Genomic DNA, 23,129 nt, shown 5'->3' with positions numbered 1-23,129 from the left:
TTTAGCAAAGTTCTATCAAATGCTACATACATGACAGACAAGCTCAATGCAAATTCAGTGGTCATGTTTGCCAGCAGTACTTTTAAGAGGAAATCCAAAAATGCTGAATGTCGTGAAAAATTTGGGCATTCCCCACATAGTCTTGTTCTTGGTATCACTATCAAGTGTAAAATTAGAAGGACAACAACACATGGAAAATAAGATATGGTGCAGTGAATTATGCCGTGGAGTTTTGTCTGCGAGAAAGTGCTTCTAAACTCACGTCAAGCCCAAAATCAGTACTTTTTTAGGAGTGTGGAGTATTTGCATGGTGTTACACATCTGGTGAGAGGTGCACGCAGCACAGACGAGGACGCAACACAGTCTGTTTGCAAACCCCGCATTTCCCTTTCTTGCCTTTTCGATATTGCTGCCCACTAAAAATAAGTTGAATGTAATCATGTTACACATGAAGAAAGTTTCCAGCGAAAGAAATACGTTTTATTAGTTTATGTCAATTAAATCAATCATAAAAAGATGTTTATGAGCACTGCAACGGATGCATTTGAAAAAGTCCCCTGCATGTTTTCAGGACAGCTGCTCACAAGAGAGGTGTCCAACCCAAATCTTTTGTGTTATTCTGAAAAACCATCGCGAGCATCTTCACTGCACAGCTGCTGGCCATGACTCGGACGCCCCCCCTCGTTGATTGGTCGGTAGTACTCAGAATCCAATCGTGTAATCTTCTGCTGCCTTCAAAAGTATATCAAAGCCAGAGAGTCAAAGAATTGTTTAAAAATGAAGGAGGCAAATATAATAAAATAGCAGTGGCACCATGCAGCCGTGACACTACTGGAAAGAATTCACTTGTCGTGTAAGAGATGAGTATTGTTGAGCGTGCAGGAACACGTTTAGCCTTTCATCCTCTTTTCTGTATACGTCTTTTGTTTGGCACGTGTAGATGCATGCTACGTAGGATGTTCAATCACCTCTGATCAAGCTTAACGACAGATTGTGCATCTGTTACTGTTTGTATGCGACATCGCTACATGTGGAACTGCAGCATGCTGGTCAAGCATTAGCTACATCCACAGCAATATGGGTTCATCAGAGCAACAGTGATTATAAGTCTAAACAAAAACCTGACTCAAGACGGTGGTTTGTAAAATGTGGACCGTTAAACTGCGCTAGGAAAGTTGTAAGCTTGACTGTGTTGTGTTTAAATGAAAATCTGGACTTTTAACCTTCTTGATCTTTCTTGTGTTTTTCATATTCTTAAATATGTAATGAGCGTCTGCCTGGGTACAAGTTACAGCCAAACACACAGACATATTCAGACGGCCAGGGTTTCATATACTGTAGTATAACTAAGCTCAGGAGCCAGTCCTGTTAACCTGCACGTGAGGTTTAGTTTATCTGACATTAGCAACACGTCATTAAGGTGTCCACATAATAATATTATTACTCGATTGGAGTTCATGTGCTAAACTGCCCTGCCTGACACATTATTAGACATAAAGCAGAATCTTCACACGTTATTACTGAACCTCTCATCGTTGCCAGTGAGGCCCCATCTCCTTGCAGCATGTTCTGAAACCCTCACTTCATGCACTCGCTCAATTGTCACAGTTTGTCAGGACAGCTGTCTGCATGCAGCAAGTGACCGTGGCACCTCATAACTCAAACTGCACGGCGAAACGAGAACCCGGCGGCTGAACTGGCACGTTGGAAACGATTTGTTGTTTGTTTAGCAAACATCAAACCTCTTCCCGATAATTTGCCGTTTCTCTTTCATTTTCTTTACCTGCTTATTAGTTCCCTGAGGCTGACACAGGCTGTCGTCCAATGCACATGTTAAAGAAATGAAAACACAATGGGAGGAGCTTCACGGTCAATAAAGACATGGGGGTTCTTGGGAAGACAATAATGGGACTAAATGACCTTGTTCTCCACGTGGTCAAACCCTTACAATGACTAAGGTTGCTGTATACGAGCCCGGTGACGTGTTGGGTCAGGTGGGAGTTTTCGGTTTTTCTAATGTAGAAATTCTTGAATGGTTTTGGCATTATGCTCTGGATCATTATCATGTTAGAATACATCTCTGCCAAGCTGCTGTCAGATGGTATTTGTGTATTTTCACAGGAATTCTTTATCATCTCACTGATCTCTGAGTCACCTGCCTTTTACCATTGTCTTTAATGTGCCACAAACCACAGCACGGTCTGTGCTCTACGGTCAAGACTACCAAAGTTTTTCATTTAATCATTTTCGGGGGTCTTTGTTCAAATTCAAATTCAAATTTTATTTGTCACGTACACAGTCATACACAGTACGATATGCAGTGAAATGCTTAGACAACTGCTCGTGACCTAAAGAAAAAAAGGAAAAGGCTATGAATAAGATAGGAAATAAATATGAAAAATTAAAAAGGGTAAATTTAACTAGGAAGGAATAAAATATGAGAAAAAAATAAATTAAGGTTAAAAATGAAATAACTGTACAACACAAATTGGAATGAAGGGTAAATTTAACTGGGAAAGAATAAGATAAAATATATAAATTAAAGTTGAAAATAAAATAACTGTACAACAAAATACACAATACACAGTATAGAACTATATAAGAATGTATGAAGAAATATAAATAAATAAATATATATATACACACAATAACAGCAGCTGTACAAGTATTAACTGGAAATGAAGAATATAGTGACCAGTGTTGTGCAATCCACATTGTCTTGTGCAGTGCAAATATGCTTAAAGTGATTTAAGTGATGAAGTGAAAACAATGTCCAGAATGTCCAGTGTGTGTGTAAGAACTATATGTGTGGGTCAGTACTGTGTGGGGGTGTGATTGAGAGACCGTATCGCCTGCGGGAAGAAGCTCCTCCTCAGTCTCTCTGTGTTGGTCTTCAGGGAGCAGAATCGCTTTCCTGACCTCAACAGAGAGAACGGTCTGTTGTTGGGATGGCTGAGGTCCTTCACGATCTTCCTGTTCCTTGTTGTGTGTGTGTGTGTGTGTGTGTGGGGGGGGGGTGTCTTTGATACGTTTTGTTGTTATTTGCTCTTTGTCGACATCTCTGGAGGTTGACATTGCGCAGCGTGTCTTGGTTTTTACAAAAACTTGAATTTCCGCTGAAGCGTTCCCATCTATCTGTACAGCTTGAGCCAGCAGGACCCCGCCCATGGTGTCACTGTGGGAGGATGCCCACTGTGGCTCTGATTAGTGGTAGTACAGTACACAGCACACCTGTTGATGGCTTCTGATGGTTGATTTCTACTCACCAATCTTCCTGTGTCTATTTTCGTCTTTGTGAAATTTCACAATCAAATTTTTTCAGTTGCTCTGGAATTAGTTTTTCGTCTGCAGCTGTGGCGCATACATGTAGATTCAGACCCCTCATAAATACAAAAGTGAGAAAGTTCTGGTGCATCGAACAGTCACATGTTTTCTAACTCGTGTGTCTTTAATTGCAGGTGTACTCACTTTTGTTGCAGTTTGATTAGTCCTGACCATTTTTTGTTTTTATTGTACACGGGAAGAAATACAGTGTTGAAAGTAATATAGTGCATTGTGTATCTGTAAATCCTCAAAGATGACTTCATCTGCACTTGGTTATGTTTGTCCCCTTCAAAGGGTTTCTAGCAAATCCTTCCCTAACCTCACAGAGGCGTATTTGCTGAACAATATAGATAAATAATTCAAGTCCAATACTTGTGGTACTTTTCAAGTTACTCATCAGCAAAGGTTCTTAAATACATTGGCTTTGGGTTGCATTAGCTCCTCAGCCAAGCTTTGCTAAAAGTGGTTTCAAATAACCAAAAATCCTCCAAATCGACTGATATCTCTGATGTGATGTTTTACAAACGTGTAGGAATAGAAAACAAGTCGTTGTGGTTTAATGTGAAGGTTGCCTGTGATCTGAAACTAAACACTTGATACTGATATCGAGTGTCCCATCAAACAGCTTGCTATGTGGGTCCCCCATAGGCACCAGGCTTCGAGGCACCCCTGCCCCAAACCCCCAAACCCATCAGCATCATAACCTAAAAATTACTGTAACTACTCAATGTGAATTTGTCATCCGTTTGTTTGCTAATAAAAACTGCATTTCCCCAAGAATCGCAGTGAAAAGCTGTGTTTACACGACCTTCTGGGGTAAACGCGTTTAGGCTTTTAGTCGTCTTTGTTACTTCTCCGTGGGACATTTCCCGGTGACTTTTAGTATCAGTAGCGTAAACAGTGTTGACCACACACCGCGCCCTCATCGGCGCACACACATTCAGCTGAGGAATGTCTCTCACATCAATCTTATCAGTGTTTTGTCTGAGGGGCATCCGTAGAGAGCTTGGCGTTATGACTGATAGGATTTTTGGAATACACACCTCGCTATTCCCTTACTCATCCCCCTCTCATCCTGTATCATTACCTCCTTCCATTTGGCACTCCCACTTCCTTTTTCCCGTATTGTGTGTTCACGTTGTTCTTACCTGCGTTAGCATTGAAGCTCCTTCCTTAATTGGAGATGCTATAAAGATGTGCCTTTTGCTTTTTACGTTGCTGCTGTTCAGCACTTCTTCCAAGGCTATACTGTTAAAACATTTTAGACGATACCTGGCTTTCCTCCAGTCAGAAATACCTCGTAGCCAGCACTGTTACCTTGTTCCCAGGCCTACCTCCTGCAGCACCCTGACCCATAACAACAAACTGATTTATCCCTGATTGTTAGGCGGCCTCTGGAACTGCGTCTCGATTGGCTCCATATGAGAGGTCATCTATAACAATCATTTTCAGTGGCTCATTATTCCCAGGGCCAAACAACCCAAAGACCCAATTTCCTACCACACTGCTCATAAAAGTGACAGATGGCCAAAACCTGGAAAAGCTTTCCTATAATCGTTAGCCTGTCGAAATGCTAAATACAATGCTCTTTAGTATAGCGGAGGTTGGACTCCACTCACCCACTTCTTCCACCTTCACTAGCCTGTTCATTTTTTCCAAGTGAAGAATGTGAAGCAGGAGAACACAGTATGTTTATTAGCTTTGGGCCATATTTAACCCAGTTCAGCTTTGCTGGTCTTCACATGGACCATAGTATGGATCCAGTACACACAATGTTAGCCAGGTAGATTGTCTCCCTCTACCTTAACATGGGGACAGCACTTAAAGTCACATGGACCGACAAAGACCAAGACAATGTGCTCTTTCATCCCACAGACCTGCTACTCTGTGGTATTCAGGCTCATCTAGTCACTTCAGCGAGTCTGTACCCTGCCATGACTGTTTGTGAGGGTCTTTTCTTTCTGGGGAAGTGCCTGTGTGATAAATGTGTGGTTTGGAACAACAGCTGAGACTAAGACTTGGCTCGGGCTTCCCTGTTTTAGACACAAGTGTGGTTTCCTCATATCTTGGCTCTTTGTCATGAATGACCTCTTTCATTTTTCCCCTCCTTACAATAATAACCAAATTCCTCTACTCAGCATTTAAGAAAAAAAAGTTTTTTCTCATATTTGTTTCCACTTCTGTCTCTTTGGCATGCTGAAATGCTAGGTCACTGTAGTCACTGCACGTTGACTCGCAGGATTGCAGTGTGTGGGCACGTTTTAGTGGATGTTTGTTTGAAACACGAAACATCCATCCACTTGCCAGCTTTTTCATTCACTAAAATAGTTCTCAGTCTCATATCCATCTCTCTCTAGGTGGAGACAGCTTAGACATTGTGCTCAAAAATGTCACAAAGCATTAAATTAGATTTTGCAAAACTGTCACTTCATACATGAACTTGGTCCACTGCTTCCACGTTGCGCAACTTCTGTATCTTTTATGTTAAATAAATCATCTACCGAGCTCCAGCAGTCTGCACACTTGAAACACTTTCAGGTTTACCTTCAGTCGGTTCATTCATTCATTCTTTGCGTTGCCACTTCAACCACCTATTCATCCTATAAAAATAGGGGGCCTAACCCCCATCTCCCTCAGCCATCTTTCATCCTGGTTTGTGGCCCTCCCATATGTTCCTCTAATCTCTCCCTTGTGTCTCTGAAATGTCAGCGCGGAGGAGTGAACATGTACTTGCTCGCTATGGATTTCTCATGGAATGCGCCATCTTCAGTTCACCCTGCAACTTTGCGTGTTTTGATAGGCGGTGATTGTGGAGTATTTGTTTTCCTAGTGGGTGTGGGAACCCAACCTGTTAGTACACTACCAACGCGAGCGGGTTGCTGTTTCTTATGAAGTAGCCGTGCCTCATACGTGTTGAAGCACACAAGCGTGCTCTGATAATTAGATTAGATGGGATTAGATTGTATCTGTAATTAACCTCGAGGCCACCTCGAGGTGTTTTTGTTGACAAAAAGAATGAACTGGTCCGTTGGGAAGAGAAAAACCTGTATTACTGGAGAGAGATGGGTGTCAGGCCACATGCAGGATACTGTTCAAAAATGTGGTGTGTTTACAGCTTTACGTCAAGTCTCATAATGCACAAGCATCTGACTTTTATGTGCAGGTTCAATTCCCATGCATGCATGAACGAGGATGGCTGCTTGCGTATGTGAGAGAGAGGGTGCATGCCTTCTCCTGGTTGTTTGTGTTTGAGAGCGAGCGCTCTAGGAAGTCACAGAGGTTAAGCCCCAACTATCTAACTCATTGGTGAACGGTGGAGGTCTGTGATCGGCGCTTAGTGGAGGAGGGGGGAAAAAAAAACAGAGAGAATGAATGATGGAGGGAGGGGAAAAGGGAGGCCCCTGCAAGACAATTCCCCTGACATTGGGTCATTCACAGACACAGGAAATGCTTGACCTCACACCCTGAGAAATGTCCACAGCGGTCCACTTGTGTTAAAGGTGTAATTGGGCATAATTAGAAGCTGGCAGAGAGAGAGAAATGTGGACGGACTCGCACGCCCCACATGCCTTCGTTTGGCAGCCTGCGACACACCGGAGCCAAACTCTTACTGCACAGAGACGGCAAATACCATATCTAAACAAGCAGGGAAAGGTTCACAGCAACAGGAACCCATCAGCTCAACTGCTGATTTTCCAGCTATAGCAAGAAAAGTCTTACTCTTGATATTATTCCAAAAGATCAAGAGAATGTGTGTTGTGTAATCACGAGTGTATACCAGACATGCCAACGGTCTTTTGCCTTCCTCTAAACAAGAAAATATTCTGTTAATTGGTGCAGCAGATATTGCCTCTGCGCTCTGATCCCCTTTGTTCTGGCCTCGTGTTCAGAGGAGGTGCAACCTCTGCTGGTGCTGCAGGATCTCCACAGCACATCAGCCTCTGGGCCCCTTGTTGATATTCTTCTTAACCATATGTTTCATCTTCGCTTTACCCTCCGTCGTATATTGCTTAACTCTCCTGTGTATGTCAAACACAGACGCCTGACATGAGCTCACCAAACACCCAGCTGCTTCCTTTCAGAGCCGAGGCAGGAATGCACTTTCGTTTGGGTCTCTCATTCATAAGAAATAAACCATCGACCCGCATGCTGGTGTTTTAGCAAGAGTCAGGCCTGCCAGCCGCTGATGTGATACTAGGTTTAGGTTGCAGGGCACTGAAGGGGAGGGGCAAGTCTTGGGAACGGAAACCTGATGAATGGAGCACGAGGTGAAACTCTCTACAGAAACCTGAAGCCAATGAGACAAGTTTGTACTTTTGAAACTTGAAATTAGGCTCTTTATTCTCTGGTCAGAAAAACCACCACCAAGAATGATCTGATTGGATTTAAAACGACAACAGAAGTGACAACAAGGGTGGAAACGCTGCATTCATCATGAAAGTTTCTTCACCTGGAGCCAAAATGGGTCGAGGAAGAACTGTAAAAGAGATGGTGGGGCTACAAAGAGCAATTCATGAGAAGGGTTGGTAGAGAGAGCAGGGAGGGGGTGAGCAGAGAAGCCAGTGAAGTCAGTGATCACTCAGGAGGTCTGGAACTCTGACCTTTGACCCCATAGCAGAGCGGATACCACCATGGTGAAAATGTGAGAGGTTAGGTATGTGAGCCCCCCGAGCCCTGGCGGAAACCATTCCCCCCATGATGAATGGGATGTTAGCATTGACACAAATTGGCCCATAATAATGACACAAGGCCGCTAAGCACACAGACACAAAGTGACAGAGTGGGAATTACAGAATGAAAGAGCGGGCAAAGAGAAAGAGAAGAAGAAGAGATTAAAAAAAAAGTTATTCAGGAAAGCATTACCTTACCCAGCGGGACAGCCGGGGAGGGGGAGGGGGAGATTTATGACCCAAGGTATCTTTGGTGTTTTCTCTCCCCTCTTCCGAACGTTGGGATTGCAGAAAGTCCTGGAGTTCAGAGGACTCCAGACACACTCAGAGGCAAATTGTGAGGCTGGCAGAGTCACGCACACTCACACACTTTCTTGCCTTTGTTGCACCTCTGTAATGTCCGTCCTTAACCGCCCTCGCTCTTTTCCTCTCGTCTTCAATCCGTGCCCAGTGACCCGAGAGTTCACGTCACCATAAAATACAGTATATGTCTCGCTGAAAATAGATGCTGCATTTGCATTGTGACAGCAGAAGAAAACACTGGCATCTCTTTTTGTAGCTTTGACATTGCATGTTTTTTTTCCTCTTCCTTTCACTAAACAAGCATCTCTCTGTCTTTTAGGAAACACATGTATTAGATTAGGCATGTTGGGAGGCAAGGGTCACACTCCTGTCAGTAATTGAAATGTGATTATGTATGAGCTAACATGATTACAGGGGTGAGGGGCTGAAGGGAGGGGGGTGATTGAAAGGTGAATGCCAGCTTGTGATGTACGGCTGCTGAGACATTCCAGAGGTAATGGAATATGAATGAGTTTCCCATTTTGATCCTGATGGAGACTGATCGTAGTTCACAGTATTTCTGCAGAAAACAAGTATCAATCATTGTGGAATTACTTTAGTTTGGTTGTCTTCTCCAGTCTACTAATTTCCTAGTAAATAACAATTAATCTGGGACTGAATCAATGAGAATGAATGGATGTGCTGGGGTTCAGTTGTCAGCACGATCACGTGGGGCAACGCACGCGTCGGAGTGATTTCGCACGCTTTCTTTATCGATGCTGATTTAGGTCCCTGTGAGTAGCTCTACAACAGCTACGCCGGACCACCACCTCTTTGCAAGATGACACCATTTTTCAAAACGAACAGTTTGCTGCGGTCGTAGTTTGGTTGTGTTTTAACACAGAAATAACCTGATTTGGTTTAGGAAACATCACAGTCGAAGTTCTACAGCTACACCAGAGATTGAGGTGTTTCTACCAGACGTGGAGACAGCTGTGACTTGAGAGGGGTTTACTTCATCAATCACTTCCTATAATGCAAATTGCTAATTGGGCGATGTTTCAGGAGTAGAGGGAGAGAGAAACAGACACGGGGGGGGGGGGGGTATTTGCAACTTCCACCAAGCATAAAAAGTCATGTCAAAGAAAAAGAAAATGGAAGACATTAGTACTAAAGTTCAAACATATTCTGGTCATGTAGTCTGGTCGTTATTTCCTGTGAACGCGAGCCCCAGCGTACTGGGGCTACCATTGGGGACGAGCAGGTACAAAGCCTATATGACATGGGTGTTTCTGAAGAAATGTTATGCTTGTGGTTTGTTGGCTTTGCAGCTCATGGTGCAGCCTCACTACTATGTGAAAGACCAACCCTAACCTGACCAACATTCACTGCATCAGTTACAAGTTAGAACTTGTGGTCCCTGATGCTGTAAAACATCATACGCTGCTGACTCATTTTCATATATTTAATAACTCCAAAGTCCAAAAGCCAAGTCTTGGATCTCAGTGAACGGCCTCGCCGTCGCCTCCTGCCCTGCCCGGTAATTTGCAGGGACGAATGTAAAAGAGTATCAGTGCACCACAGATGAGCCTTTCACAGGAAAGCACAAAGTAGAAACTTGATGTTTGTTGTCAGCGCAGACTGTTTTCATAGTCTAGCCAATCAGAATATGTTATGGCCTCTTTACTTATTCATTTATATGACTGACAGCATGCTGTGCTCTTGCATTTTGAGATTATGTCATCTTTAGGTGATGTCTATAAGTACTGCATCCTGTTTTGTTTTCCCACTTCCACCTTAGCTTAGCTGATTTGCTAGCAGCTGTGCTGGCTTGAGGGCTGAGCCTCCAGTCTTTTGTTCAGCTCTCTTTGTCTGCCTCTCCCCATCATGCTGCAGCAGGACCTTTGCTGGGCCTTTACCATAAACATTCTGGCATTAGGCCTCCACGTTGATGTTGTGTCAACTGATACTTTCGATGTTTCAATCAGCGATGTATGTACCAGCCGGGAAAAAGTAAAAATATTTACGGGGCAAAAACATGTGAGCTGGTAAAGTAAAAGTTGCTCACAGCTGGTTAACAGAAAAACAACCTCAAGGATAAAAACTCAGTGGACGAGTGGCGTAATTATGCAGCTAAACTGGAGCTTAAATTAATAGTTTAAGCTGCCACCGATCACGTCGGATGCGTCTTTTCTAGCGCGATATTTCTGCACGCTAAAACACCCTCGGAGCACTTTTTATTTAAACGGGGGCTTAATGTGTGTGTGCCATAGAGGTGCAGACAAATGTGGCATAAGGTAGAAGTCCATGAAAGGAAACTGAGAACAGAGGAAAACTACAAGTTACAGCTGTCTGACGTAGAGATTGCATTTTTGTAAGAAAAACATATGCAATTATCTTTATTTCCAGTTACAGAGAAAGCAGAGGAAAAGAAAAACACAAAATAAATAGATAAGTAGTGAGTTAGTAGCAGAGGTTACTGACACACTGGTTTGTCTCTTCAGTTCAGTTTGTTATAGCAGTGTAGGCCTTTTTTGTGGGCGGAGCTGAACTAGCCCCACGACATAAACTGTGACAGAGCGTGGCGTTCACTTTTCCAGAAATGTAACAACATGTTGCTTTAACACAGACTACAAAGTCTGCTTGTAACCGGCACAGCGACCTCAGCAAATCACAGTCTTACTAGGCTCCACTGCATTATCTTATGGTCTTTACCATTTATAACACAAAGTGACTTAAGGCGACTGTTGTTGTGCTGTGTGCTGTATAAATAAAGTTGAACTGAATGAACTGTATCTGGCTCGCAGGATGTTAAAGAGTGAGACATGGGCCATGTATAGACTCAGTGAGCTTTGAGGGTTTCTCTTGTTCCTGTGTTTCAGTTTCACTTACTGCAGCTATGATTCAATATTTAATGGCTTTAATGGCACAAAGCACATCATATAGAGCGAGTATAAATGTCACGCCGTTGTCTACTTGTGTAGGCTACTGTGTAGGTTCTCTAAGGAGAAGAATGAGGTTCGGGGATGTCCAGACTCTTCCAGTGTTTCATCTCACTAACCAGAGGCGAAACGCTGGAAAGATTTCTTCTTTTTGTTGATGAGGGAGAAAAAAATGAGTTCAACAACCTTGCAAGAATACAAAGGCAACATTAGTATGAGCACGTTTGTCTAGTTTTGGGTTTTGGAGATGGATGATTTCACTTTGGGAGTTTTGCAAAACTGAAGAGTTTCCTTGGAAGCTCCAGCTCACCCAACCAGTCTCCTGAAGTGCTCCTTTCATTCATAAACCAAGCGTGAAGGTCGAGGTTGTTCCGGATTCAAAGAAGAGAAGAGGTGTAAAACTAAACTGCCATCAAGGATCGTTCTGAACAGAACTCACACAATAATTCATCATTCTGCAGCACAAGAGTTGCACCTGACTAACCTGATGACACACTCCCCGTGAGCAGTCAGGTTACAGTGCTCTAGATGTGGCTCAAAGTGCAGCTTTGCTCATATCCGGCACTTTCAGAATCAATACCTTCAGCAGACATTTGTTGCGCCTTATTCTAATTGGGTATAAGAGATCGTCACATCTGCAAAACCCCGAGAGAGCACGCCTGCAGAGGCGCTGCAGATAGTCTGATAAGAGTAAACTCATCACAAGCTGGCACACAACAAACAGGTGCAACCAACAAACACAGGAACTGGTTGTTTTTTTCCCTGAAACGGGTCGCCTCCTCCAGCTGTCAGTGCTTCGCTATCGACTGATATTCATTTCTCTTCCAGATCAAAAATAGTTTGGCATTTGTGGGGACGGAATTTCCTCAGTAACAGTGGCTGAAGAAAAAAGTCCCCAGCATTCTCACAGATGTTTTACTGTAGCGACTTGGATAGCCTTGATAGCTACTGAACAGTTTTCCCAGTGTTTAATTTTTACATACTAGTATATTCGATCTAGTACTCGTAGTACTAGTGTTTGTTTTTAAATCTAACGCTTGCATATCTTCTAAGTTGCACTGGATATACACCAATTATCGTCTCCACCTGGCACCACCTTCCAAAAGATTATGCTAGACCACGTATACCATCATGGCAGCGGCACTGCCTGTTGACTGGAGCCTCCCTCAGTGGGACAGGATAACCTCCACACCTCCAAAACTCCTCAGGAACCGCTTGATGAATCAGACCCAGGAAATGACTCCCTATACTCCCCAACGGTCCAGAACTGAAGGGCGAACGCACCAAAGCAAAGCTATCTGCTAAGATTGAACGTGTTGCATTCCAGGATGCTCTTCTGCATACCGCGGTTGCAGCGAGCGGCAGCTTGAAGTACTCTGATCATTGTTTGATTCCCTCTGACATCAGTAAGACATTTTTGCCCAGAGAACTGTCACTAACTGGATATCTTTTCAAACAATGTGGGTCTGTGGGAAAATCCCAGTCGAGCAGCAGTTTGTGCAACACTCCACGCCTGCATGCCCAAACGCATGGCGCTGCATTAACAAACCACTGAGCAGGTGTACCTAATGAAGTGTCCATGAGGACTGAGAGGTATTCTTACACATTGTGAAAAAAGGAGTAAATCATTTAATAATGTATTATATATTTTAATGAGCACACCGCTGTTCCCGAGAAATATTTTGAAGGTGATGTGTGTTTGGAGTAGGGATGGGTACCGGTATCCGGTGCCATGATAGCACCAGTTCTGACATAAACGGTAGTAACCAGACCGAAAAGCAGCGCACATTTTGGTGCTTTTTTTCCTGAGATGTGATACACTTTGGATTCTAGCCAATCATTTTACGTTTCCGAGGATAGTAGGCGGGCCCAGGTACGTACGTTCTTTTAGAGCAGAGCTACAGATTAAAGATGCCCAAGGCAAAGCGGTCAAAAGTCTGGCTGTACTTCACAGCAAAAGATGCAAACTCAGCAGCCTGCAACAAGTGCTTTAAGGTGATACTGTGATACTGTCAAAGGAGGTAACACCTCAAATCCGATGAAACACCTGGCGACGCATAGCGTTTTTTTTAAAAGCCAAGAAATGCGCCGTATTTGATAGCTTGCTGCGAGACCTCACACCGAGCACATCTACTGCGGGTGTGGTGCCTGTTATCGACCCGGAGTTAGCAACATCCCCCAAAGACCCGAAGAGGAGAGTCCTGGCCCCTAGCCCTGCCAGTGTAGCAGAAATGATGAGGATGATGATGCAGCAGCAGCCGTTCTTCTCTGCGTGAGTAGCTTAATGTTGTTCGTGTGTAATTTACGTTGAGTAGGCTAACCACGTTATTACATTAATGCATGTAAGGTGAACTAGCAAACACAGTTGTAGTTACATTCGGCTGTCTTCTTGTTTGATGGCAGATGCTCCCTTCACCCTGGCCAAAAATGACCAAAGAAAAAGTGGGAAACAGCTAAACATGAGAGGTTTTTGGACAAAGTTTGTGTTTTTTCCATTGATTAAGCACTGCTTCCAGCCAAGAGTGATACCATATATGCCCCATAGCTGCAGAAAAGGCTAACATTGTTATCTTTTTACAAAAAACAGCTGAACATGAGAGGTTTTTGGACAAAGTTAGTGTTCTTGATTCTTTAAGCACCGGTTCGAGCACCGTTTAAGCACCGGCACCGTTTCAAAAGTACCGGTTTGGCACCGGTATCGGATAAAACCTAAACGATACCCATCACTAGTTTGGAGTGTGTGTCGTTTTCCTGTGGCTGGTCTGTTGCACAGTATAATTACTGCCCACTATTCCATTCATACATTTTCTTGAACTGCACATCCAGTTCAGGGTTGTGGCCGATTGAACACGAGAGCAGATCCACACAGTTGAATAATACGTATGAATATAGAAACATTTCAAAGAAACGAGTGGTGGTCAGTGTGTATTGTTTGAACTCATTTTGTTTTCCCTGTTGCACGTTTGTCTTGAATAATTTCACCAAAGCTGTTTGGTGCTCACAGTGATCGGTCAGATTTACTGTCCCACAAATACAAACGGCGTGTTAAAACAGAGGCCACTAGGACATCAAATGGAAAATTTCCAGTCATGCTTGTATCTGCTGCTCAAGTTGCTCACACCCCCCTGGCATGTGATTTCCTACAGCCACCGACGGGTGGAGTGAAAAACACCGATCATCTGGATACGACACAATTGACCGGCTGAAGCCTCGGGTCCTGGCGTTCACGTGGAGCTACTTTCACCGTACCAGCAGACCAAACATACGCCCCCGTGACAACGACACTGATGTTAAAGGATTGTTAGCCGTTCACATTTCAAATATAATCACCGACAGATTGCTGCCATCCTTGAAATTCTACAAAAATGATATTAGCGCATCGGTCCTCGAGTTGTTATGTGAAACCTTTTCAAAGCTTCTATTTATTGTCGATGATTCACCGTCACATTTTGGCCAAAGTAGGTCAGCAGGCATCTCATAAACTGTTGTTTTTTCCAAAATCACAGAGCCCGTGTTTGTTTGCTGTTTTTGCTTCTTGAATAGTTTCGGATTAAAAAAGGCGAGTGAGTATTACGTTAATTTAAAGCGGCTGCAGCTTCGATTTGCGCATATTCACTCTGCCCTTCATTAATGTCCCACGTTGAATTTTACAGTCACTGTTATGCAGTCAAGTTTAGTCATTTTCCTCTGAGATCTCCTCAAAACTGTGAGTCAGCAGCACCCCACGTACCAGTTGTCCCACATTAGACGTACAGTATAGATACTCTGACCTCTGCCACTTATTGTGGACGAGGGATTATTCCTAGTGGGTCTCCTTCCTGCTCCCATTTATCTTTCTTTCACCTCCTGATACCCCCAACCCCACGCCTTTGCTCTCTTTCCTTCTGTAATGTCTCAGCTGTTGCCTGCAGGCAGGGCTCTCTGACTGAGTGCCTGCTCTGTTATGGGTTCATTGGGCTGGTATGCAGCAGGAATCTTTGGATCAAGGTAATTTCACACTGTTCAACTTTTTCCCAGGCTGTTAAGCTTCCCTTTACCTTTGTGCCACTCAGAGAGCGAGATAGGGAGCGACACATGTAGCCGTTAAACATACACAGCGGCTCAGAGGCTGACGCCACCGGCAGAGCCGAGGGAAAGGCTCCACAGATACGGCCTATAAATTAAAGTCCGACACCTCAGTTTCCCAAAAGGATCAGATTATTGCAGGCCGATCCAGCGTGGTGGTGGGGAGTGCAGTGCACATTCACGTGCGCCCCCTTCATTCGTCTCTATCACTGATCACTAAGAAGATCAGATACTCTGTGAACGTGGGTGTGTGTCGTGTCTGCTTTTCTATTTTCGTGCATTTCTCATCAGATGTTTCTGCTTCCTGCAGCTTCTCTCTCACACGTGTGATTTCTGCATGAAGCGCTTCATCCCAAAGCAGAGCACTTAGTGTTGTTATTAGTGTCAGCAGACAGACGAGCACCTGATGGAGCTGAAAAAGGAGGGAAACCCTCTAATTGTTGGAGCAATCTTGTGCTCCTGTGCCATCTGTTACCATCTGCAGGAGAGATAGAGAAACAAGGGCAACAGAAAGCAGTACTAGACGCATGTGAGGGCTGCGTACGCTCAGGTGTTCAACATATTTGTGTTTTGGGTTTATTTTTAATGGCTTGGGTTATTTTTGTAACGGTGTAGTTATGTTTTTTCATGTTTACGAGCTGTGCCATCTGTTTGACAGACTCGGCGTAAAGAGGCAGATTTTCTTTGTATTGGGAGCAGTGTGTGAATCATAGGTTAACTACTTACTGGGTTATACTTATTGACTCGCTCTGTCTGTTTGTTGTGCATTTGTGTATTTTCTAATATTCAAACGCATTCGGGCTTTGCTGACGAGCTGTGAAATCTCTTTGACCTCTAGTCCTGTGTGTTTTAGTCTAAGCTTGTTGTGATCTCAACTGGAAGTCCACAGGATGTTGATCCTCCCGAAGCACCAACAGACACAATTTTAAAACATTTTTGGGCAAAAAGTCCTTGCATTCTGTTTGTATCAAGGCTGGATTAGCAATGCCTTTGTTGTTGCTGGGCATAGTGAAAATGGGGGAGCGATAGGCTGGAACAGTGATGCAGTATCAGCAAGCAGCTGTTGAATGAGTGACAAAGTCAAGGGCTAGTGATACGAACATGGGAAAATCCTGGAGGAGCTGGAGGGGAAGAGAGCGGCGGCAGCTGAGGAAGCCTGAGTGCATAAGAACTCAGTGTTGCTGTTACGCAGAGAAACAGACAAGAAAGTCATGAAATATTCACATTATTTAGGAGCTGGAGCTCAAGACCTACCTCTGTAGCTGGCGTATTTTTCCCCAGGCTTGATGACAGTATTTGAGGTTGTTGGTGGGGTTCAAAAGACGGGGTCAAGCATGTGAAGGGGGGGAGGGATGGAAGCAGGGATGGAGCGCTGGGGTGGAGGAGTGGAAGAAAGATAAATGAATACCAGGCGCTTTATGTTTTGTGTAAACTGAAGGTTTGCCCAAATCTACCAGACCTTATTGTTTCGGTGACACACCTTCCATGTCACAGATTCTATAGAGAAGCATTTCAGTCTCTCGGCAAGCTGTCACTCATACCTGTGATGGATTTAAAAGTAAGACGGTGTTTAGTTGTTAATGGTGCTTTGGCTTTGTATTTTCAGCTGTCCTGCATGGCTGATTGTCTATGAAGAGATAAGCAATCTTTTTCAAAGGGGAAATGTCACTGTATTCACCCGAGTCTCTCACCCGGGTCTCTCACCCGAGTCTCTACTCGAGTCTTTCACCCGAGTCTCTCACCCGACACCCGAGTCTCTCACCCGAGTCTCTCACCCGGGTCTTTCACCCGAGTCTCTCACCCGACACCCGAGTCTCTCACCCGAGTCTCTCACCCGACACCCGAGTCTCTCACCCGGGTCTTTCACCCGAGTCTCTACTCGAGTCTCTCACCCGAGTCTCTCACCCGAGTCTCTCACCCGGGTCTTTCACCCGAGTCTCTACTCGAGTCTCTCACCCGAGTCTCTCACCCGAGTCTCTCACCCGGGTCTTTCACCCGAGTCTCTCACCCGACACCCGAGTCTCTCACCCGAGTCTCTCACCCGGGTCTTTCACCCGAGTCTCTCACCCGAGTCTTTCACCCGAGTCTCTCACCCGACACCCAAGTCTCTCACCCAAGTCTTTCACCCGAGTCTTTCACCCGAGTCTCTCACCCGAGTCTCTCACCCGAGTCTCTCACCCGACACCCGAGTCTCTCACCCGAGTCTCTCACCCGAGTCTCTCACCCGGGTCTTTCACCCGAGTCTCTACTCGAGTCTCTCACCTGGGTCTCTCACCCGACACCCGAGTCTTTCACCCGAGTCTTTCACCCGAGTCTCTCACCCGAGTCTCTACTCGAGTCTCTCACCTGGGTCTCTCACCCGACACCCGAGTCTTTCACCCGAGTCTTTCACCCGTCACCCGAGTCTCTCACCCGAGTCTTTCACCCGAGTCTCTCACCCGAGTCTCTCACCCGACACCCGAGTCTCTCACCCGAGTCTCTCACCCAAGTCTTTCACCCGAGTCTCTCACCCGACACCCGAGTCTCTCACCCGAGTCTCTCACCCAAGTCTTTCACCCGAGTCTCTCACCCGACACCCGAGTCTCTCACCCGGGTCTCTCACCCGAGTCTCTCACCTGACTTTTTTGTGTCGCTGCTTTGGCAGGACAGACAAAGATGATCTTTTTCACATTATTACCTTCTGTACCTGCTCTATTTTAAAAACGGCATCCAGAAAGTACATTAGCCTGTGGCACAGGTGCCATACGAATGAGACGAGCGAGGTTGTAGTAAGAAGAGAAGAGAACATTTCCCTTGGTCAGTGTGTACACCTGAAGTGGATGTCATCTTTTCAACATGTGTGTTGTTTAAAGTAATGATCATTCCTGCTGTCTGCACTCACTATGCAGCCGTAGCTGTGACGTAAGCCTTTGGGTGGAGATTTCAAAATGATTTTCTTTTTCATGTTGTCCTTACAAGTGCCCAAGAAACACTTTGACATTGTGTTACTCAAACTAAAAGGATATGTTTCACCTGAAGGAGCTGCTGGTGGTGAAATCATCTTAAAAATGACCGTTATTGGTGTTACAGTGTAGTAATAATAATAATAATAATAATATAATTCTTATACTTATTAGTGCAACAGACAGCTTAACAGGGAAATTGTTCACGAGTGGATACAAATACTAAAGCTGATAATACACTCTTCAGGGTTACTCTGTTTGAAAATTCAAGATGGCTGCCCTTTTAAAGATGGCTGCCCTTTTAAAGATGGCTGCCCTTTTCACAATGGCCATCTACTCGCATTTTTGTGTATTTTTAATTCAAAACAATTAAAAAGATTTACTTAAAAGGACATCGTGGTGTAGTAGCAGAGGGAGCACTTTGTTTCCTCGCTGTTTATCCGTCGTTCACTCTCGGGTTGATCGTTAAAGGTGGCTTACAGGAGCCAATATTTAGAGCAAGTTGTCAGCTGTTCGGTTAGCTGGTGATGCTGGTTCCTCCAGTCTGCATGTTGGACAACATGCTAAGCTCCAAACTGTCCCTGATGCATTCAGCAAGGTGTGCAATTTTGCAGGTAGTGCAAGTCCAGTTTATAAAAAGTGCTTTGAGTGCTTGGTAAGAATCCGGTCTTTAAGTGATGACGTATGAACCCTGCTTCCAGGTCCAAACTGCTCTGCGTTTATTAAGGCTGTAGTGTTTTTAACGTGCTTTGTATCTTGATCTATTTAATCTGAACAAGCTCCTAAAAACAGTCAGTGATCACTGTCAGCCTCTCACTTTTTATTGCTACTATTCATTTTAAAGCTCAGTGTTTAACCCCTTCCGCTGTAGCTACAGCCCATGCAGCGGTATATTAATGACTAACCTCGTATTGTGGATGGATTATCTCAGTTGTTCTCCTGACTGAAGTTTGGTCCGTTTACAGCATCCTGCCATGCGATTGCATTTGTCTCTAACCATCAGGAACCTTCACGTTAACTTTTATCGAGTGGAAAAAAGTTAGCGTTCATCCTCCAGCTTCACTGTGTTTATGCTATGCTAACATAGCTGTGTAGCTAGCGATCACGTAGCACATCATTATCTACCAGCTAGCCCAACTTCAGTAACCCTACAAACGTCACTGCTGTTTAGTTTTCTGTCTTCATTTATGTTGGAAGTGACAGCAGAGCTGTACGTTTGAATGCTTCAGAAATCTCTGTCAGAACATGCTGTATCATGTTTAGGTGGAAGCTAGTGAGCTAACTTCCTGCTAACTTCTAACTCTATTAAACTTCATAAATTCTGTTTTCCTGGATGCCTGGATGTTAAACCTGGTAGAGCAGCCACGCTGATCATTTTATTAAAGATGAAAGAATTTAGACAGTTTTAAACTCTCAGTGATGCTGCAGTGTTCGTTTGACTTTGGGACCTGGAAATGGCTAATGACGTCAGACTTAAAGACCGGATAGGAAAAATAGGATTCCATTTATGTTCCGGTAAATCACTTGACTGAATGGCTGATTCAATTCAGTTTTATTTATACAGCGCCAAATCACAACAACAGTCGCCTCAAGGTGCTTTATACTGTAAGGTATAACAATCATATGACCCCCTATGAGCAAGCACTTTGGCGACAGTGGGAAGGAAAAACTCCCTTTTAACAGGAAGAAATCTCCAGCAGAACCAGGCTCAGGGAGGGGCGGGGCCATCTGGATTAATTTATGAATTTACACAGACAATTAACAGATGTTGTTGAAGTCAATGCTGTTAAACTCAGCTTTGGGTTCAGTATTGACTGTTTTTGCTCAGTTGATGCTGATTCTGTGCTGGAAAAGTTATCTGAAGACAGATAACTGGTAAAAAACAGTTTAAGCTTTACCCAAGGTAAATGTGTAAAGCGCTTTGGGGTCCTTAGGGACTAGTAAAGCGCTATACGAATACAGGCCATTTACCATGCATAAAATTTTGAATCTGAATTGAATCACAAAGCACTTAATTGCTGCTTGATGAATGTTTAATGTCTAAAACAAACTGTTTGAGTCACAGGTCCATAATAAAAGTAGAAGCAAACAAGTCTTTGTGATTGTCTTGAATTTTCCACGAGACCAAGAACCAAAATTTTTTTTCCCCTAATATAAAAATATAGAAATTAGGAGTAGAAAAAAATTCTGGAAATGATGACCATCTTTAAAAAAAAAGGTAGTCATTTTTATAATTCAAGTGGTTAATCAGGTTTGTTTTAATTAATGACACCAGAGGGACAAACACACAAATTTTGGTGCTTATATCCACTTTTATTCGCTCATTATCTGATGTGTGACATAGTTGCCTGTCTCTCTCTCTCTGTCATATTAAATTTAGAACAGCTGATGTTATGAGTTCCCAATCAAGATTATTATTGTAGCTGTATGAGATGTCTGCACAGATACACTGTAGCAAGTCCTGAACATGTTCTATCTGTTCACAAAGTTTTACACTGCCTGCCGCTGCTGTTCTGTAAGAGTTGTGAATAGCAAAGCATCATTAGGTAAAATAATCAGGAGCTAATGGAGTCGCACAAACTGTGTTCACATGGTAGTTTGTAATATCTACATATGTAACAGCCCTTCATTTGGAAAAGGGAACGAAACATCTTCCTTTGGGATCTACCTCGAGTTTCTTTCGATGTTCCTTTTCCAGCAGGAAGGGCTTTCACTTCTCCCTGTCATTATACATGAGCGCATCCGAAAGATGTCAGAACACAATTACCGTTTTTATAAACAGTTATTAATAAGGCAGTGTTTCAAAGAAATTAGAAAGAGATGAGAGAAGTGCGGGACAAGCGCTCAATGCCAAACCTGCATCACTGTAACATTGGAATAATAAAATCCCACAGGTGGTCAGAGGACATGTTGTGGACAAACTTCAACAGTGACAGCTGCTGGAAATGCATCTTATATTGTTTCTAAATGGGGGGAAATGCCCCCAGCAGATTAAAAAAAAAAGTTTTCCTTCGTGATGCTGATGCTGCTCATCCTGACTGATGGAGGCTGAGCAGATCTTCACCTCCGATTTCTGATCATCTGATTCAAGATCTGCTGAAATTTAAAGCTTTGTGTATACAAGTCGATTTTTTTCAGACGTTCTATGACATTTGTGCGCTTCTAAACAACCTTTTTAGGCATTTTTCATGAATGTAAAATCATTTAGATTTATATTAGTTTCTGACATTTTAATCTGAAGCTGGTAGCAGTAACTGATGTGTGTGCTTTGTTGTGTTTTTTAATGACCTGATGGGTCAGCGAGATTTAGCAGAAATCTGGCATTTTTTGATATCGTATCAGCATGTTTCATTTCAGCCAATAAACAGTTTGTGATTTTTGCGACTAGTCGGTTGGATGATAGTTTTCCACAAAGCTTTGCATGCAACGTGGTGTTTTTTTTTTTATCATGGATGAGCAGCTTCTGTCCGTATTGTTGTTTTGGCTCACACATCTGCAGTTATTCAACCACAAAAAAATACTGCCAAAATGGGGAAATATGGGTGCGATAAACAAATGACATGAAGTGATGTTTTCATCAGAATTCAAATGTGATTCGTTGCTGTGACACAGTGGTTGTCAAGTTTCAAACTGAAAGCATGTAAGAAAAACCCTTTTCATGCATGTTTTTGTGTCAAGATTATTGTTACGTAACTCATGTGCTTGGCTGTGATTGGCTCGTGATGCTGCTGTCAGAGATGACTCCTTGGTTCTTTGCATCCTCTGTCAATTCAATTCAACGTATTTATTTGTAATTAACGGATAAATCCAAAAGGTTTTGTCTCAAGCAGAGAGAGATAAGGATGCTGAATATCAAGTCAGGACTAATCCTGCCATTTCACCTACTGACTGTTTCTTTTATTATTACAGATTGAACACCTTTGTTATGTCTTTGTGTAAGATAAAAAATTTTATAATAAAAATCTAATCAATTTGTTATCCCAAATTAGTTTCTCTTTTCCTGATTTCCATCTTTCTAAACATCCCTCTGTCTCTTCTTCTTTTTTATTTCAGTGGAAATGTATCCTATCACTTCATAACATTTAAATAAAAAGGAAACCAAACTGATTTGATATCCAGAAAATTCAAAAATTAGCATTTGAAAATTATAATAATGAAATGTTTCATTTTATTTGTGTTGTTGTCTTTCAAATAATTAAATCTGTCATCTAATTTTAGAAAAGCTACCAGATTTTAAGCAATCAAAAAATAATCTAATATATTAAGAGTGTTAATACATTCTTTAAAAAATAGACTAATAAACATTTTCTGGATCAATTATGTTTGTAAAAAAAAAAGAAATATATATAATCTATATATTAACAGTTTAAATACAGGTATACAGCTAATTAATACATGTCAAACTAAATAGACGAAGATGGAATTTAACAAAATGTCTTTGTTCCATCACATATGCAGGATTCCTGTTTCTTTAAAGTTTTTAAACATGATGATTTAGAGTTACATCATGTCCGATTATTGTCTCATTCTAGTCATTTTTAAATGTTGACTTTTACAAAAGGTCTCCTGTGTAGCCATTACTGACCTGTTGATGTACATGTGTGTTTTGGGTGTTTTATTTTATTTTGTCTTCTCACACACCTCCAGAGAGCTCATTTGTCTGGACAAGTTTTGTAAAGCCTGGCTTACAAAAGATTCACAGGTTGTTTTTTTCTTGGTGATTTTAGTTTGGGGTTCATGGGGATGTAGTCTAATTGGACAAATAAATATTTTTTTTTTTAAAAAAACAGCTGTTTAAGGTATTTTCTGTTGTTTTAAACCACATATATTAGCATTTTCTTTGAATAAAAGTTGCCTATAAATATCTGTTATTTCTAAATAAATATTGGTAATAAAATATATCA

Source organism: Perissodus microlepis, chromosome 7 (genome assembly GCF_051167445.1).
Source record: "Perissodus microlepis isolate ML-2025 ecotype Zambia chromosome 7, ASM5116744v1, whole genome shotgun sequence".
Lineage (NCBI taxonomy): Eukaryota > Metazoa > Chordata > Actinopteri > Cichliformes > Cichlidae > Perissodus > Perissodus microlepis.
The sequence above is the reverse complement of the archived record's forward strand: the minus strand, read 5'-3'. Positions refer to the sequence as shown.